This window comes from Strongylocentrotus purpuratus, unplaced genomic scaffold (assembly GCF_000002235.5).
Source record: "Strongylocentrotus purpuratus isolate Spur 01 unplaced genomic scaffold, Spur_5.0 spur5_scaffold_12, whole genome shotgun sequence".
NCBI lineage: Eukaryota > Metazoa > Echinodermata > Echinoidea > Camarodonta > Strongylocentrotidae > Strongylocentrotus > Strongylocentrotus purpuratus.
In genome coordinates, this window is record NW_022145597.1 from 29,015,085 (window position 1) to 29,035,020 (window position 19,936).

The window sequence follows — 19,936 nt, forward strand, 5'->3', positions numbered from 1 at the left end:
TTCGGGTTGTTCTGTGAGGCGATGGGCGTGTTCTCACCGAGGTCAAACAATGGTTGCATAAATTATTACAACATGAAATTGAATATTGAATATGCATTAGCAAAACAATAAATAATCTACAACAACTCCATGACCAAATAAGGCAAGGTGGGTGATTTGCTTACCCTAGAACAGAGGTTTTCCTAGCTGCTTTTCAGTCGTTTTTGGTTATGTTACAAAGAGGCCGAATAAACCTACCTACTAAAGATAGTTGACTTACAGTTCGTTCCGAAAATGTAAGATGGAAAAATCTGGAGCTAGGCTAACCGAATCGCTTAGGAAGATGGAATAGAAATGAAACCATCGTGGAATTTATAGGGAGGGTATATCTTGGCGGGGAAAACCACATCTGTTGTTTTGCAACACCCAGCAAAATTTAAGCATTTGTCGACAGACATGTATTGAAATTAAATAAATGTAAACAAAAGACAGGAACCCACACCCATATTCCTTTTAATATAGTATATATCAGTAACAATAGAGAGGATTTCGAAATACATGTTTGTTAAAATTTAGCTTGCAAGTGATATGGTGCAATTTTCAAATGAAAATCCCCAGCGTTCTCTCAGGCAGACAAAAAGATATCGTCATTACCACAAGTAAATATAGTTCCTTGTCAATACTATATTTCAGGAAGTATTAAACAATTGTTGATTTTGTTTGCATGCTTCAAGATCGTGAATGTACGAAACCCACAACCAAATTCCCTTTAAATTTCAATACCTTTCATAGTAATATGGATTTGAAATGCTAAACCGTGTTATATACATGGTCATACAAACGGTATCATGTGCAACCTCTTTATTGAATTCCCCTGTGCTCTACCATGTTGCCTAACATGTCGACAATACCACAAATAACCGTGTTTTTTATTGCCAAATTGTATATCAGGAAGCAAAATATAAAAGTATAAAATATCTGTTTAAAAAAATTCCCTTATAGTAATGTAATCAACGTTTTATGTAGAGGGAAATATCGGCGCCATTGCCAAAAGTACTGCATTGCCTGTATTATGTGTGCGTTCAAATAGTAATAGGTTAGCGGTGAACTTCATTGGTTACAGTAATAATTAATGGGGCGAGAAATTAAATAAGATAACAATCTAGACTTGATAATCATCAACGATTTATATCAGTAAGTTTGAATGAGAATAGTAATGAGATTAATATGAACCTATTATGAAGTTGCGACATGCAGATTCAATGCACCATTGACTTTGTACGTCATGTGTAGTACTACTGTTAAATACTCTAGTAATTATTGAAATTGATTGTTTTTGTGTCTTGTTCAGTAAATGTTAGCACACATACATGTTAATTATCATTTTTAAAGTATTCAATCACTAATTAGCAGTACACAGATCAATTTGGTTAGAATTTGCCCTATTTAGGCAAATACCACTTTATTGAGACGATCCCTGAATAGCCGGCGTCTTTCCACTACCGTACGAAGAGGACGCAGTGCGTTCTTTTTCCTTGTCAGTCGAGAACTCATATCTCCTTATAATTTTGGATGATTGGAAATTCATCAATTGTTTTACAATTCTTCATTGTCGGTTCGTATCACTGGTCAATTGTTGACCCTAGAATGTCACTTTTACTCGTAAAAACTGCTAAATCCTCAAAATCACATGGGGGATGTAGGCTATCATGTGTTTTACGAATGGTGCACAATTTATACCACTGGTTTTAGAATTTCCAAGGCGGTCCCACAATTTGGTTGTCATGACCACCTTCTTCTTTCCTGTTCTCTCCTTCACACGTGATTAACCCATTGACCTTGTATTTCATTCTGATACGACCACATAGCTAGAGAAAGAGTAGCATGTTGGAATACAACAACCATTTATTTGTTTTGTCTGTTTTTTTCGAGTAATAAATTCCCCCGAGTTTGGTTCTAGGTTAAAAACTAAAGTAGCAAAAACTATTTTCGGCGGGAAAATGCAAGCTATGGCGTAATACAGTCCTGTGTATGATGAAAATGGAGTTCCCCTTTACATTACATCAGCTTGAACATATAACAAACTTGGTAGACAAAATTTAACAAGGCATCATATTTCGTTTATTATACATATTTTTGTACTTTTTAAGTTTTTGGAGAATGATTGGCCCGAATTCACAAAGGAGGTTTAGATTTAACCCAGGCTAAATCGCGTCATAATACGTCATAACCCCGAGCTTTAGACCATGGGTCATTATTTTGGTATTCACAAAGGAAGTTTAGATTTAACCCAGGCTAAATCGCGTCATATTACGTCATATTTTTAGCCTGCTCAGAAGGGTGGTTTAAACAGCGGGCTAAATCTAACCCACGGTTTAACCCACGGTTTAACGCGTCATTTGACGTCATACCAGCGAGCTTTGGCTTTTTAGCGCAGACGACCGTACAAATTTTGTTGACAAATTTGTGGTGAAACAAAGTGAAGAGACCTTCACAAAGTTGCTGTTTTTTTCAACTTTGATAGCCTACATTGTAAGTATTTTTAGTTATTCACAACATATGTGTACCATATTCTCAGTTCTGCTACAATGGAAGCCCAATTGAACATTATTTATGTGCGTAAAAAGTGCACGAATAATAATCTTCATCGTAAGTTGCACAGCCTTTGCGAACATTGTCGCAGAACCTATCGCAGCTCGGACCCATGCGTGTGTATTTGTGTTGTGTTGTTTATGTAATCCTGCGAGGCAAGGCAATTTCGCAATAACTGCGAATGTGCCAGCTAACAATACGAAATTAGTTATAGGGTCTAACATCACACAATTGTGTGATTCGGGAAGAAAAATATGTTAATCATGACATTTGAGACATTCCTGGCCTCGGGGGGGGGGGGGGGGGGGGGTAGCGACAGTTCCATTTGTATTTTCTGCTCTGCTGATGCTGCTTCTCATCTGACTAACGGAGGCCTACTATATACAGAGGCCTGGTCTAGACGTAGATCTAGACTAGTCTCTAGTACTACTAAGCCTACACTGACACTCAGTACTGACTGAATAAGACTTGAGCTTGAGCTCGAAGTCGGTGGCAGTGAGACACGCAAACACGACGTGGGCCTAGGCTAGATGATAGATCTAGACCTAGATCTATCTAGATCTAGTCCTCAGTCTCAAGAAATTAGTCAAAGCACGCCAAACCATGGCATGAATTTATTAAAAGTATTTTGTAAATTATTGTAAGAGATGCAGATCTAGATCTAGAGGTCTAGAATCTAGACCTAGATCTAGATCTAGTCTAATTCTAGATCTAGACTAGAGGTCTAGGCCTATTCTAAAGTTAGATTTAGAAATTGAAATGGAATAAAATATTTTTCAAAATAGACATCTTGGGTCTAGACCTAGACTAGATCTAGTCTAGACCTCTAGGTCTAGTCTAGTACTCTAGAGATCTAGACTTTCTAGATCTAGATTCTAGAACTAGTAGGCCTAGACCTAGGCCGTAGGGTCTAGTACCGGTATAGACTAGACCTCAGGCTCTAGATCTAGAATCTAGTCTATGTGGTCTAGACTCTAGACCTTTCTAAACCTAGACTAGACCTAGTCTACTTTTCATAAATTCATGCCAAGCCCGCGCCGATGGTTTGTTGTGTTGTGTCTTGAGAAGTTGAGTGTTTGTGTGTCTCACCGTCACTGAGTTCGAGCACAAGTCTGAGCTGAATGAGAGGTACTTTGTCTTTAGGCCCATCTAGATAGATCTAACTTAGATCTAGACTAGTCTAGACTCTAGTACTGACTCTCGAATGTCTCTACACTCGACTCCTACAAATGTATACTACATGTACATCATGATCATGTCTAGGCCTAGAGTCTACATCAATACATTGTTTTACTTGAATTTCGAAGCAAGTTTAAAATCTGTGCAAGCAAATAGCCAATAAATCAATGTGTGTTCTTCCTAATGTACATGTAATCTTAGTCAAATTCAACCTTTCACATGGGACATCTAATGCTAATTTACATGTAGTCTAGATCTAGATCTACATGTATCTAATTTCACATTTTATCAAGCATGAGTAGATTTTTAACAAAACATGACAGGAATTGGCCCCTACGTTCTTTTGGAGGTTCAGTGACATCATCTTTCCTAATTACCCAATACTAGTATGAATCAATAGCACTCATTTCTTTAATGCAATCAAAGTAGATCTATCGTTAATATTTTTTTTAGAGTTTGCAAAAGCTATTCAAAATCAGATTGTCTACAATACAAAAGAATGCAAAACATGTAATATCATAGGATTTATTTGATAAACAATGAATGATATTTTTTCATTTCATGTTCTAATTTTAATTCACTTTTTTCTATTTTGTTGTGACAGAGACAGCATGGCTGAATATATTCACCATCTCCGCCAGCTTGATCGGAACAGAGAGTTGATAGGCAGACCTCAGAGAAGCCTTCGTGACCCATGAACCCTTTTGAAGTGTATGATGATGATTCATTTTGGACCAGGTACTGGTTTTCCAAAGAGACAGCGCTCTACCTCATCAACTTGGTGGATAAAGAGCTGCGGAGGACGACAGACAGAAACGACCCAATACCTATACATAGTGACAGCACTTCGATTCTATGCTGTTGGTGAGTAATTTACCTTATTTAGTATTTAGTAAATTTCTATTTAATCTGGGCTGAGCGAAAAAGTAAAAGGGTAAAATTGCGGTTACCATGTTTTGCGGGAGGTTTTTTCATAAACCGGGAGATTCTACATCAAAGCGGGAGGAAGGGCGTGGTGGCGTGAGACTCCCTCTAAATGCAAGAGGGTTGACTGCCCTGATTTAATAAAAAATCTATTCTACAATTTTAAGGACATTAAACATTTCTCAGTTTGAGAATTTGATCTGGCCATGTAACTTATAAGAAATTGTACTAGTTGATATTTCACTAAAAGGATTTTTTTTTCTACAGGGTCATTCCAAAAGATGCATGGTGCATGATGGGGCACAACTTTCACAGTCTTCTGTATGCAGAGTCATCAAAGACGTGTCAGAAGCGTTTGCAAGAAGAAGGAAACAATTCATGAAGTTCCCAACATCAAGAGAAGAAGTATAGAAGCAACACAGCAGCAGTTCTGCCAATACTGCAGGTTGCCAGGTTTTCTAGGTGCAATTGATAGGACTCATGTCTACATCAGGAGTCCTGGTGGAGATCAAGCCCTGTATTTTATTAATAGGAAGAACAGATACTCTATTAATGAAATGAAAATTTTCCCTTTTTTTGGAGATGCTCCCCATTTACTTTTAATCCAATTAATTAAATGACCGATATGGAATTGGTTCACCCTTTAGTTTCTCTGAACGAAACGTACACCCATGCAGTACTGTGGTCTGAAACAATTAGACCGTATGATTTGAAATCTAATGGTTGATATAGTTCCTCCCAAAAACATTTTTGCAAAAGGTACCAACCACTTTGAAAGGGAAATCGTCATCATCTTCATCATCATCAACATCATCACTGAAATCGCTCTTTGACTGCTTCATCACCATCGCCACCGACAACATTGCTGTCATCATTATCATCACTGACATCATCATCGACTTCAACATTGTCTTCGTCAATAACCTTGAATACTTGTTTTGATTATCCATATTAAATCGTCAATATTTAAATATAAATTTCTCTTGTTTGATGGTGTGCTTTTTCTCGTGAAATCATTAAGTTAGGAGGTAAATGTTTTACAAGTGAATGACCTACTTTGTTTATCTTGTTTAATTATTAATATACCATTTGCTGTTATCTATTACTTATAATTACCCAGTACACCCCATGAATTAAAATGGATTCAGTATGTTTCGCTAAATCCAAACACCCACAGAGAGAGAGAGAGCAAAAGATAAAGAGAGAGATGAAGAAAGAAGGAGAAAGGGTATGTGTGAGAGAGAGAGAGAGAGGTGGAGAAAAAAGAAAGAAAAGGGGTACGAGAGGGATTTTAAAAAATGGAGTTCTAACGAAATAAAAAGATATCTGAGAGAGGTGGGGTGGAGAGCTGGAGAAAAAAAGAGAGACAAACAAAAACAAGGAAGGTGAAAGAGTGAGAAATAGAGACGAAATTTACAAAAAAGTTCTTTTCTTTTCGTTTAAATAACTATTCCCTTGAGAAATTCAATAAAGCAGAAAAATTAAGAAAAAAAATGAACGCCCCCCTAAGAAAAGAATTAATACAGCAAATAAACAAATTCAGAAAAAATTAATGCCCCCCCCCCTAAAAAAACAATTAATGCCCCCTCCCCCCTAAGAAAAATTAAAAACAAAATTACCCCCACCCCCTAAGAAAACAATTAATGCCCCCTCCCCCCTATGAAAAATTAAGAACAAAATTAACCCCCCCCCCCTCAAAAAAAAACCCCATCCCCTAAGAAAAGAATTAATGTCCCCTTCCCCCCCCCCCCCGAATTAGGCCTAATAATTCTTTATCACATGTCAAGACTGCCTTGTTTTTGCTGTCCTCCTATTTTATATGACCAGTAGGCCCGGTTTTTTTTTTCTCAATACATCTATGCATTTTATGCATTAATGCCAGTATTTTCTATCAGATAGTATTTATCGTAACCTTTCAGCCCTTTCTTTCTACATCATCAACACATTCTGGACTAAACGTCATCGATCGCTTTCGCTGCCTCTACGGAGTCTACGCTATATATAACACGAGTCTACTCTTACTTCGGATTGATTAATTGCTAAACTAAAGTGTGACCTACGCTCTAAAATCATCATAACAATCAACGAAAATGTGATCATATAGCTCAAAAATGAACACTACATCATAGAAAATTGTCACTCTGGTATAAGGGTCGTTTACAGAAGTTTTTTGTGGACTCTTCCACGAAAACTGTCGATGTTTAGTGTGTTGTGATGCCCAGCTGATCATAATTATGTCGGACGATTATAGGCCATAAATTAACAACGATAGTGAGGAATTATTGAGGTAATTTATGCGAAATTCGGTAATATTTTGAGGACATCTGTCAGAGAACTGTTTTAGTATGTGAATAGTGGTTTAAAGTCTTATCTCAACTTAGAATCGGTCGGTTTTCAGTCCCTACTTGTAGGCGAAGAGTAAATAGCCCAAATACAACTGAATCTGGACTTAGCAGACGACGGTAAACTAGGTGGAGTAACCAAGTGTACTGAGCGCGCATGCTCAGTTCAATGCTTCAATTCTGCGCATGCTCAGTTTATTTTTTTGCTCTCTTAGGCATGCTTAAACCGTGGGTTAAACCGTGGGTTAGATTTAGACCATGGGTTATCTAACCCGCGCTTTGTGAATACCGAGCGAGGTTTAAACCGTGGGTTAGATTTAGCCTGGGCTAAATAACCCAGGGTTAGATTTAGCATGGGTTAAATCTAAACCTCCTTTGTGAATTCGGGCCATTATGTTTATGGATTATAAATAGAGGTGCTGTTACTCATGTCAAAAAGATAGCGTCAGTGAAAATGAGAGGTTTATAATCACATTAAATTTATGCTAGAAAAGAGAATAGTGAACAATAATTATATAACCTAAATCAATGCCTTATTATTTCACTCATGCTATGAATACCCCCTCCCCTAGTTTGTTGTTTTCCGAGCGTGCCATGCCCAGTGTGATACAAGAATTATAAACAATTTAGAATAATATATGAGATATATTCCGTCTTATTTGAATTAAAGTCAGTCAAATACCAAAACTAAAGCAGATCATCAGTAACTTACAACCAGTTGCCAATAAAATCACACCATTCATTGTACCTAGCTTTTGAGTGTGCAACTAAATGACACCAAAAGAAAAAAGTAAATACAAATATAATTATTGGATACACCTGCATTTTCTTTTGTGACAAATTCTGTTTGAGACAATCAGGGATTAAAAGCACTGATACATTTTCCTCAAAATAATAACCTATTCGAGATTGCAGATTATGCCATAGGTTAATATACATGCTACTAACATTTGTCGAAATATTTGTAATTCCCTTTTAGTTGACAAAATTTGGTGTTTGGTCCAGACAACAATGCTCTAATACCTTTAGAATTCTGCGAGTTTCATCTTTTTTCGAAAATTATAATGGAAGTAAGCTAAAATTATGTGGCAATTTTAAACAGCTTATACAGAGCCCAACGGGTTAGATTGGGCCTTAACTGCGAATCGCACTGTTTGTGTGTTTGGCTTGTCTAGTTTCATTTTCCCACAGCAACCATCTTAACATACGTACCACTGCAGTGTATGTAACTCTGTACTTCAAATATGGTATAGTAAAGTACATTATATGCTAACTTAACAAATTATTGGTCTACATACTAGATTGTAGAATAGTGAGTATCGGAGAAGAAAGGAAATGAACATGTCTAAATACTTTACAATTATATTGATAGAAAATTCGCCTGCAGAATGAACTTTCTATCTCCTCATGGAGTATCTCCATGATCCAAGTACCCATTTGCAAGCGAATACACATGATAAATATATGATGTTCGTAGGATAAGCATAGCTGATTTAAAACGTATACAACAATTTTCTTATAATAGATTTACATCATTTTGATAACATGAGTAAGTGGAGAAGCACAGAAAACAGTAGACTTTATTATCCCAGGCCTACACATATTCAGGGTTGAAGGCAATTCGATTGTGAATTTCGAGGGAAAAAATATAGTGATTATTGATGATATAGTAGTTCTACTTAATGGGCAATTTGTATTATTTTTAATTGAAGTAGTAGTTCTCGTTTAAGATATATTGCATAGCCACCCATGCACATCCATGACAGCATATTATGCTACAATATCAGCACCCTCTGTCAAATACGCGTAGGTGGATGAAAATCTGCACCCAATTGCAACCTATTTCTTAGTGTGTAGTGTCCAACACGTCAAAGTCAAAGTTACATTATTATTCGTATATTTGCTAATGCATGTATTTGACATTTTCTAATTGTAATTATGCTGTCAGTAAAATGAATAAATAAAGAAGGCACTTAATAATAAGTAACACTTGGATTTGGTTCATAATTTGTAAGTAATTTTCCAGGGTATTCGAAATACATTTCCCATAGGTTTCTACACAGTCTTGTCAAAACACTCAAGTTTGGATAATTATTTCTAAAAAAATTGTGAATCGACATAACATCCAGAAAAGGAAATTGGAGTGTCTTTTGCATGCATCTCTTTTCATCGCCATAAGATAAACGTAACTCGAATAATCTAAAATTATGTTAGAATATTCTGATTTAGACGTTGATAGTAATGTACAAACACGAGATGTTCTCTTTGTTCCTCGTACTAACATACTAAGTGATCAAAGGAGACACGGCATGTATACGAGTATTGCTTCCTTCCTCGTGGTCCCAGTAAATCTCATTCAACTAAGAAATGTGAAAGTCCAAGCAAGACATACAAATTCAGTGAAATATGTATATTTTTTAATCTAACATTTACCTTTGATTCGGCAGATCATTGCAATGATTGCTTTCCAAATTATTCATTTAGCTTAGGTCACAGAGTGATTGACCTACATACATGTACTGCAAATAGAAAACAAATAACTTTGACTATGGTATGATACGGGTTTCGTATTCACCCTTTACTCTTTTCATTTACGTTGTTTGATTTGGGGGGTTTTGTTACTCTTTTTGGGGGGTAATTATGATAGTTCGAAAAAAATAATAATGATTTACTTTACCTGACTTCTTACGAAAAAAATTATACTTGTTTTAAAAAGAAAGTCATCCAGTGGATTTTTTTTCTTTGTGATCTGTGTAAGAGTCCTGAAAGTTACAAGAGAATGAATAGCTTACCAAATACCAACTACCAAATACCAACTACATCGTAAAGGTTTGGAACCTAAACCTTCAGGTTAGGTGGACAGCTCTTACACCTAGCCATGAACCCCCTCTTCCGATTACCAATGCTACTGTGCCACTGAATGGGACAAAATGGTAGTAGGTAAAAGATAATTGATGGCTTACCAAAGGGTAATTACAAACCGTCAAGGTATGAAACCTAGGACCTTCAAGTTCCGTGAACACTGACTGCTCTACCACTAAGCCATGACCCTTCCACTTGCGACTAACAATGCTACTATGCCACTAAATAGGTAGTAGTTGCTTATAGTAGTAAAAAATAAAAGTTATAACAATAATGATAATAATAGTAATAGAGATCTATTGTATAGCGCTAATATCTGTCACTCCGGCCAGGTACCTCACCTGGGTGGAGAGTGACCATTGTAGATCTACGTCTGACCGATGGACATTGGTGCTGTGGCGGTACTGGAACCGCGAACCATGTGATTCACAGTCCGCTTACGATTCCACTAGACCATTAAACCTATACATAACCATGAAAGACAGTACACAGGAAGTATTGTTTAGAGTATGACAGAAGAGAAATTTTTGTTAATTGATTACTAGAGTGATAGGAGTAAAACAGGACGTACTTAATTTTGTACAGAATTACTGGGACTCAGAGAAGGGGTGAAAGGAACAGAGGCATTTCTAGCAGGCGCAGCCCTTCCACCTCTTCGAAGGGCGTCTACAGCCCACGCGACCGGCTGCCCACTAGACCGTCATCCCATGATACCAAGAGTCCAGGCGACCGACAGCCCACTAGACCGTCATCCCATGATACAGACAGCCCATGAGACCGACAGCAGACTAGACCGTCATCCCATGGTACAGACAGTCTTAGTAAGCGACCGGCAGCAGACTAGACCGTCATCCCATGAGACAGACAGTCCACGCGACCGGCAGCAGACTAGACTGTCATCCCATGATACAGACAGTCTTAGTAAGAGACCGGCAGCAGACTAGACCGTCATCCCATGAGACAGACAGTCCACGCGACCGGCAGCAGACTAGACTGTCATCCCATGATACAGACAGTCCATGAGACCGACAGCAGACTAGACCGTCATCCCATGATACAGACATTCCACGCGACCGACAGCCGACTAGACCGACATCCCATGATACCAAGCATCTAGGCAACTGGCAGCAGTCTAGACCGACATCCCATGAGACAGACAGTCCACGCGACCGGCAGCAGACTAGACTGTCATCCCATGATACAGACAGTCCATGAGACCGACAGCAGACTAGACCGTCATCCCATGATACAGACATTCCACGCGACCGACAGCCGACTAGACCGACATCCCATGATACCAAGCATCTAGGCAACTGGCAGCAGTCTAGACCGACATCCAATGATACAGACAGTCCATGCGACCGGCAGCAGACTAGACCGTCATCCCATGATACAGACAGTCCACACGACCGGCAGCCGACTAGACCGTCATCCCATGATACAGACAGTCCATGAGACTAACAGCAGACTAGACCGTCATCCCATGATACAGACAGTCCATGAGACCGACAGCAGACTAGACCGTCATCCCATGATACAGACAGTCCACGCGACCGACAGCCGACTAGACCGACATCCCATGATACCAAGAATCTAGGCAACTGGCAGCAGTCTAGACCGACATCCAATGATACAGACAATCCACGCGACCGGCAGCAGACTAGACCGTCATCCCATGATACAGACAGTCCATGCGACCGGCAGCCGACTAGACCGTCATCCCATGATACAGACAGTCCACGCGACCGGTAGCAGACTAAACCGACATCCCATGATACAGGCAGTCCATGAGACCGACAGCAGACTAGACCGACATCCCATGATACAGACAGTCCATGAGACCGACAGCCGACTAGACCGTCATCCCATGATACAGACAGTCCATGAGACCGACAGCATACTAGACCGTCATCCCATGATACAGACAGTCCATGAGACCGACAGCAGATTAGACCGTCATCCCATGATACAGACAGTCCATGAGACCGACAGCAGACTAGACCGTCATCCCATGATACAGACAGTCCACGCGACCGGCAGCAGACAAGACCGTCATCCCATGATACAGACAGTCCATGAGACCGACAGCAGATTAGACCGTCATCCCATGATACAGACAGTCCATGAGACCGACAGCAGACTAGACCGTCATCCCATGATACAGACAGTCCACGCGGCCGGCAGCAGACAAGACCGACATCCCATGATATCGACAGTCAACGTGACCGGCAGCAGACTAGACCGTCATCCCATGATACAGACAGTCCACGCGATCGGAAGCCGACAAACCGACATCCCATGATACCAAGAATCTAGGCAACTGGCAGCAGTCTAGACCGACAACCAATGATACAGACAGTCCATGAGACCGGCAGCAGACTAGACCGTCATCCCATGATACAGACAGTCCACGCGACAGGTAGCCGACTAGACCGACATCCCATGATACAGACATTCCACGCGACCGACAGCCGACTAGACCGACATCCCATGATACAGACAGTCCACACGACCGGCAGCCGACTAGACCGTCATCCCATGATACAGACAGTCCATGAGACTAACAGCAGACTAGACCGTCATCCCATGATACAGACAGTCCATGAGACCGACAGCAGACTAGACCGTCATCCCATGATACAGACAGTCCACGCGACCGACAGCCGACTAGACTGTCATCCCATGATACAGACAGTCCACGCGACCGGTAGCAGACTAGACCGTCATCCCATGATACAGACAGTCCATGAGACTGACAGCAGACTAGACCGTCATCCCATGATAAAGACAGTCTTAGTAAGCGACCGGCAGCAGACTAGACCGTCATCCCATGAGACAGACAGTCCACGCGACCGGCAGCAGACTAGACTGTCATCCCATGATACAGACAGTCCATGAGACCGACAGCAGACTAGACCGTCATCCCATGATACAGACATTCCACGCGACCGACAGCCGACTAGACCGACATCCCATGATACAAAGCATCTAGGCAACTGGCAGCAGTCTAGACCGACATCCAATGATACAGACAGTCCACGCGACCGGCAGCCGACTAGACCGTCATCCCATGATACAGACAGTCCATGAGACCGACAGCAGTCTAGACCGACATCCCATGATACAGACAGTCCACGCGACCGGTAGCAGACTAGACGACATCCCATGATACAGACAGTCCATGAGACCGACAGCCGACTAGACCGACATCCCATGATAAAGACAGTCCATGAGACAGACAGCAGACTAGACCGTCATCCCATGATACAGACAGTCTTTGAGACCGACAGCCGACTAGACCGACATCCCATGATACAGACAGTCCATGAGACCGACAGCAGACTAGACCGTCATCCCATGATACAGACAGTCCATGAGACCGACAGCAGACTAGACCGTCATCCCATGATACAGACAGTCCATGAGACCGACAGCAGACTAGACCGTCATCCCATGATACAGACAGTCCATGAGACCGACAGCAGACTAGACCGTCATCCCATGATACAGACAGTCTAAGTACGCGACCGGCAGCAGACTAGACCGACATTCCATGAGACCGACATTCCATGAGGCCGACAGCCCACTAGACCGACATCCTATGATACAGACAGTCCACGCGACCGGAAGCAGACTAGACCGACATCCCATGATACAGATAGTCTAAGTACGCGACCGGCAGCAGAATAAACCGACATCTCACGATACCGACAGTCCACGCGGCCGGCAGCAGACTAGACCGACATCCAATGAAACCGATAGTTTCCGCGACCGGCAGCAGACTAGACCGACAATATTGGTCACTCGGACCTTCTGCCAACTTTTCTAATGATCCACTAGATCTACAGCCCACAAAAACAGATATTTGTTTCATCCCCTATAGGCATCTCTTTGTTTTCTCGGTCTCGTGAGCTCTTGGTACACTCACCGGTGTACTTGCAACGGGGGAGGGGGGGGGGGGGGTACTGCTAAAAAAAGTTCCAAGCCCAAAAATGAATAAAGATTGAAAACAAAAATAAAGGGTCGAAAGTTGAAGAAGAAGAAAAAAGAAAAAAGATTCACATACCAGAGCTCAAGATTAGTTTTAATAATTGTATGTGAGGTGATTTTTATGATTAGCTAAATTTCGTATGAAGTTTTTTTAAAAATATTTTCATAATGCAAACTGATCCTGACATTCATATTCATGCTTATATACCTAAAGTGATACCCGTTCACACTAAGAACAATTACACTATAGCTCTGGAAGTGATTGTTGCAGCGACTGTTGCACGGATGTACGATCATCTAATATCGGGATAGCAAACAAAGAGATACCAGTTGGAAGGTTTTCGGGCAGTCAGTTGCTGCCCAGGACCATGGAATGACACAAGCAGTGAGGAACATTGCTAAAACCGACAGATCATCGCACTACTTGAAGAAACATCGAAACGCACATTATTATTGCTACTACTACTACTTCTACCACCACTACTACCACTACTACTAGTAACAATAATAATAATTTGGTAACCTAGGGAATTAAGCCTCAATAGCTTCAATGTTGTTTTCCCGAGGACCCTGAAATCATTATTACCCTAGCGATTGCCAGGCAGTGTCGGATCCAGGGGGGGGGGGGGGGGGAACGTGTAAAAACACGTGATTTTTAGCTTTTGGGGGATGCAAATTTTCTAATTTTCGAGGGCCAACCCCCCTCCCCCCCCCCCCCCCCCCACTGAGCGACTTTTTGGCCGGCGCAATCTTCAAATTAATCATGCCAGTGGTGTCCAATACTGTTTTTTTTTAATGCGGATCAATAAATTAGAATCTGAACCTGAATCTTTCATAAAATGCTTTGCTTTAGGACATGGCGCTGAAAATGAACTAAAAGCGGGCGTTTGATGAATATTATTATTTTTTTGTGTCTTTCAGTGCACAATGCACTCAATTGCTTTACAGTTTTCCATTCTGCGATCATATTCGCATGCCCAGGTTGACTATTAAAACAGAGGAGCTAGCGAAAGGTCACGTGACAAAATGGCGAACGAATATACCATTTCTGTGATGGGGAAAAAGAAGAAGTTAAATGCAGACTGAATTGAGTCTAAAAAGACAGAAAATGATTTCATCAGCAATTAGCGAGTATATACTGGGGTTAAATATGATGTGGTCATAAAAAATGTACCCTATTATCAATTTTACATTTTGTTTTAAGATCATGATTTTCCCAAACTACCCGCATAAAAGTTTAGAATGTCCCAATAATTCAACATAGTGCTCTCCAGAAGACGCGCGAAGTAACTCATATTTGAAGTGACTGAGGCAATCGACAAACAACTGAAATAGCCAGCATTGAATCGTTAAAATAAAACAACGATTATCATCATGCCAACTACAAATCAACCAAAACGGGAAAAGAAAACACAGCGACCGAATACTTCGTCAACACGTGGAAACGAGCCAACACGAAAGAAATCGGGAGGAGGCCGAGGGCGAGACACGGTAAGTCTGTTTATTACTTGTTCTGGTTACTCCGCAATTATTTGTAGCAGTAATAATATAGCACCAATTTAATGCTTTTCACACTTGTTTTCTTAGCTCCGTACTTTCCTTAGCCCCGGACTAACCTTTTTGGCTTTTCACACATGCTGTTTTATTGCTGTACCTGGCGCCTATCCCACGATAAGAAAATTCACATTAGCACCGTAATTGCGGAGTTAGCCCTGCTTTTTTGCAGGGCCAACTAGCCCCATAGGCCGTACGTTAGGTGGGCTAGCCCACTTCGATAAATTCGTGTCTGAACCAAAAGTAGGCAATGCTTAGCCCATGATCAGTCTATTCGTATATAGCCTAGGTGCTAAGACTCCCTTTTAGCCCTACCGATATTTCGGGGCTAAGCAAAATTTTACTAGTGTGAAAAGCATATGATATTACTGTTTTCGACGAAGTTTACGGATGGCTTATTGTTTGGAACATACATGTACTACCATTTTTATTATGATTTCGTATTGTATCATACGAACAAGAAATACAAGTGATTGAGAATCGGCGAAAGATATTCAATCATCTCCATTTTTTTGAGGGCTAGGATCTGTTTGCAAGACTTTAGAAGATGAAATTAGGAACTCATCAGAAATTAATCGATCAATCTGAAAAATTTCCGAAATGTGTTTACAAAACCATAACAATTATTTGTTGCGGGAAACTGGCAATTTGGTATTAACAAAATAGGAGTCAAGTAACAAAATGTCGCCTGTATCGCTATATATTTGAAGATGCCAGCTAATGGTCTATATATAATTTCTTTATTTTGTTGTCCCTTAAAGCCTCTCTATAAGTGTTCGGAGCCAAAACAATTTGATGTTAAACATTCACTTCAATTGTATAATAAAGTGAAAGAGGTTGTCATTTAAAACTGACTTCTGCAAGAATTTTCAGAGTAAATGTGTTTGAAGACGAATATTGATGAAAGAATACAAAATTTAGGTTTTCGGCGTACAACACAAAAGCCAAGTTTCTTATTCCGTATCAGGACAATTATCCCCAAGACAATCACCCCCAGAAAACTACCCTCCGAGGACAATTACCCCGGAAAATCCCCGAGGACAATTATCCCCCATTGATAATTACCCACCTCCTCCCTACCCCTGAAAATACCCCTCTAGGACAATTACTCCCCCCCCCCCGGACAACCAAGGACAACCACTTCCGAGGACAATTATCTCTCCCCCTGAAAATGCCCCCTGTTCATTTAAGGAGAAGTCCACCCTGATAATAAGTGAGTTTTAATAAAAGCAGATTTTCCTTTTCGTATTGTCCTAGGGGGTAATTTTCCGGGGGGTAATTGTCCTCGGGGAAAGATTGCCCAGGGAGTAATTGTTCTATAACCTTTGTATTCTTTCATCAATATTCGTCTCACGACACATTTCTTTTGAAAATCCTTCCAGAGTTAAGCATTATATGACATCCTCATTCACATCATTACAAAATTCATGTGAAATTTTGCCATCGAATTTGTTAGCGAATTTGGGGCTCCCGACGCTTTAAGAGGGCTTTTAAAGAAAGTCGCGTTCTGGCTATGAGATTTCATTTTGAAAGAAACTGTCTTGACGCGAATAAACTAGGCTGATTATGTCGCATATAAATATTCTTATAAAATGTGAAATACGTTGAGGAGCTATCCTTTTTGAGGTGATATTTTGTATGATGTTCTTCCACCCTAACACTACAAGAAAGAAAGCAAGTCACAAATAATTTGTCACCTTTCCCAGAGCTCATCCGACGATGATGACGATGATGGCTGTATCGACTGTGGCGGATACTGTTCTCGTAATGCGAGTAGATGTAGGAAATGTTATGAGAAGCCACTCTGCAATTCTTGTGCCAAATGTGGCAAGTATTGTTCTCCGGATGCGATCAGATGTATAAAATGTCATCTCAAGTACAGAAAGAAGAAAAAATGAAGAAGATGGCTAGATGCAATGGTTTACATCCAACGTTGAAAATACAAGTGCCACAAAGATGACTTATCTAACACAATTTGAAGTTGGATTCTTTTAGATAAAATCCCTCAAGATTATAAACGCCCCATCGCAGCCACACCTAACGACCGACACTTCCATAGGGTTGTTATTCCCGATGCAAGAACTTATTTCAAGTGAAGTTCTTCGCAGAAAACATCAGGATTAGGAATGCTTTTCCTCAAGATCCCTTTAGCAGGCTGGTGGTGAAGGAAGCCAAGCTCCGCTAGATGTTAATGGAACTGTTGTTAGCTACACTTTGATATAAATATACTGGGTACAAAATTTTCACGGGGGTAATTATGTATCCAACAAAATTGTTGACTCTTTTTAAAAACCCTACTTGGGTAACAGTTTGCCCATTTAGATTTATCGTAACTTCCTATGTTACCCTACCTTTGGCTTTTACAGGATTCACAATGATGATATTCATTTTAATGTTTATTGTAAAACCGTTAAATATAATTTTTTTAATATAATATTTTCTCATACTGTGAATCCTCCTTCATACATCCTTGAATGAGACATATTACACGATTTGGTAAAACACGATTTGGTAAATTGATTCATTTGAATTTGCTGAATACAGCTGATTGCCAAAATCTTCCGTGGTAAAAATGTCAATTATATGTTGTTCCTATGTTCTTATGTTGAAGCAAGATTATTCATGTGCATATAAACAATTATCCTTTAGGGACACAATAAAGAAATGAAATGAAATGAAATGAAATGAAATGTTACTTTGCACTTTTATAAGTTTGTGTACACGATACTTTATAGTAGGTATGAATTTTTTATCAACAAAAATGTTCTGTTTCTACCAAGATAATGAGAAACAAACCCCTGCAATATTTTCAAATAATGAGAAAAGTTTGCCAAATTAATACGGTTTGTGCACAATATAGTAAGTACAAATCAAGAAACCTTTTAAACCCAATAGACGTTACGGCTATGATCTGTTATATCCGGGAAGGAAAGAAAATAAATGGGGAAAGAAAGGTTCATACAATGCCATCAATTTGTGACATGTTTTATGTACGTTTAACCATGGAAAAGACGTTAAAATGATACTCTATATTGGATCTTTAGTTATTTACAATTTCACACTTTTGTCGATCTAAATAGGAAATTTAAAGAAAGTATTGAGCACAAAGTGGCCTATGATCTTCCTGACATATCTTCTATCCTAAACCAATAAAAGAACTAGAATCGTCTTCTCATGCGAAACAATATAACTCGAGTGTTATATTAATAAAACTAATAAATTAAAACACAGGTTATGGACACTTGACGTTCCTCTTTGTTTTTCTTTCTATCAAAATGCAACTTCACACGAACCTTATATTAAATTTTATATTTGCCATTTATATTTGCCTACTATATAAGGATATAATTTTGATGCATATGTAATATCACCAATGCAACCATTCCATTTATTTTAATCAAGGAAGGTATATTCAACTCTTCCTAACATTGATAAAAAATGAAAGAAAAGAAATGGTAGGTAGGAATAGAGGATGCGAGAGACAGAGTATAAAAGTGATGTATGCGGTAACAGAGAGACGATGAGAGGGGTAGGATGAGTGGGAGAGAGATAGGGAGTGAAGGGCAGAGGGAGAGAAAGAGAGACAAATAGACAAAAGAGAGGAGAGAGGAAGGGAGAGGGGGTTGGGGGAGAGGTGGGCGGTGTTTGGAAGAAACATTATTATGATAATAGGTAAAGCAATTAAATAGGGAAATGATAAAGGAGCAGGGGTAGACAAAATGTTGTGAGAGAGAGAGAGTAAGAAAGGAAGGGAGAGAAAGAGTGAGTGCATGTGCGTGTGTTTGTGAGTGTTTGACAGAGAAAAAAAGGTAAACTCGTAAAATGAAGAGCACACAGGGAGAAGAGAAGAAAAATAAGGAAAACTTACTCTGAACAAAAATCTACTTGTAGATGAAAATTCTATTTTCAGCATGCACGGTTCAATCAACATCACTCCCGTATTTAAATGCAATTTAAAAAATCTATTTTATGAGATCCACTTTCCCATAATGGGACAATTTCTTGTTGGGTGAATATGGCCTTATGAACACTCCTTCCCCCCCCTCAATATCCACCCCCCCCCCTTTGAGCAAAACAAAAAGGGATGTTCGAACACCTAAAACACCCCCTGTTTGCCAGGGGGAGGGGGGTGTTTGAACACCCAAAATATCCCCCCCCCCTTGCTACGCAAATGATGGTTGTTCTCCTTCCCCTCCTCCCCCTTCACCTTCACCTTCTTCTCCTTCTCCTCCTTTTTCTTTTTTTAATTTTAATTTCTTCTTGTTCGCCCGTAATCATACAAACAATACGTGTTTGCGAGTGCATAAATGAATATGCACTGCACGCAGGTTAAGTCACAGTAGTATAATGACCTTTGGACTTGTCGAATTATTTGTCTGTCTCATTGCGACTTAATCAAGTGCATATTACTAATCCATGACCTAAAAACATGATTTTTTTTTAATATAAGATGAGTCTACAATATGAGTAAAAAATCGAGAATTCACCAAAATGCACTCCGCGTGTATAATGGT

General features: G+C 39.8%; 1 long non-coding RNA gene across 1 annotated transcript; it reads left to right on the forward strand.

Moving 5' to 3' along the window:
- Positions 1-4,141: 4,141 nt before the first annotated feature.
- Positions 4,142-5,651, forward strand: LOC115922760. Its single transcript, XR_004063600.1, has 2 exons — positions 4,142-4,614; positions 4,942-5,651. It is a non-coding gene; the product is annotated as an uncharacterized LOC115922760 (long non-coding RNA).
- Positions 5,652-19,936: the final 14,285 nt, after the last annotated feature.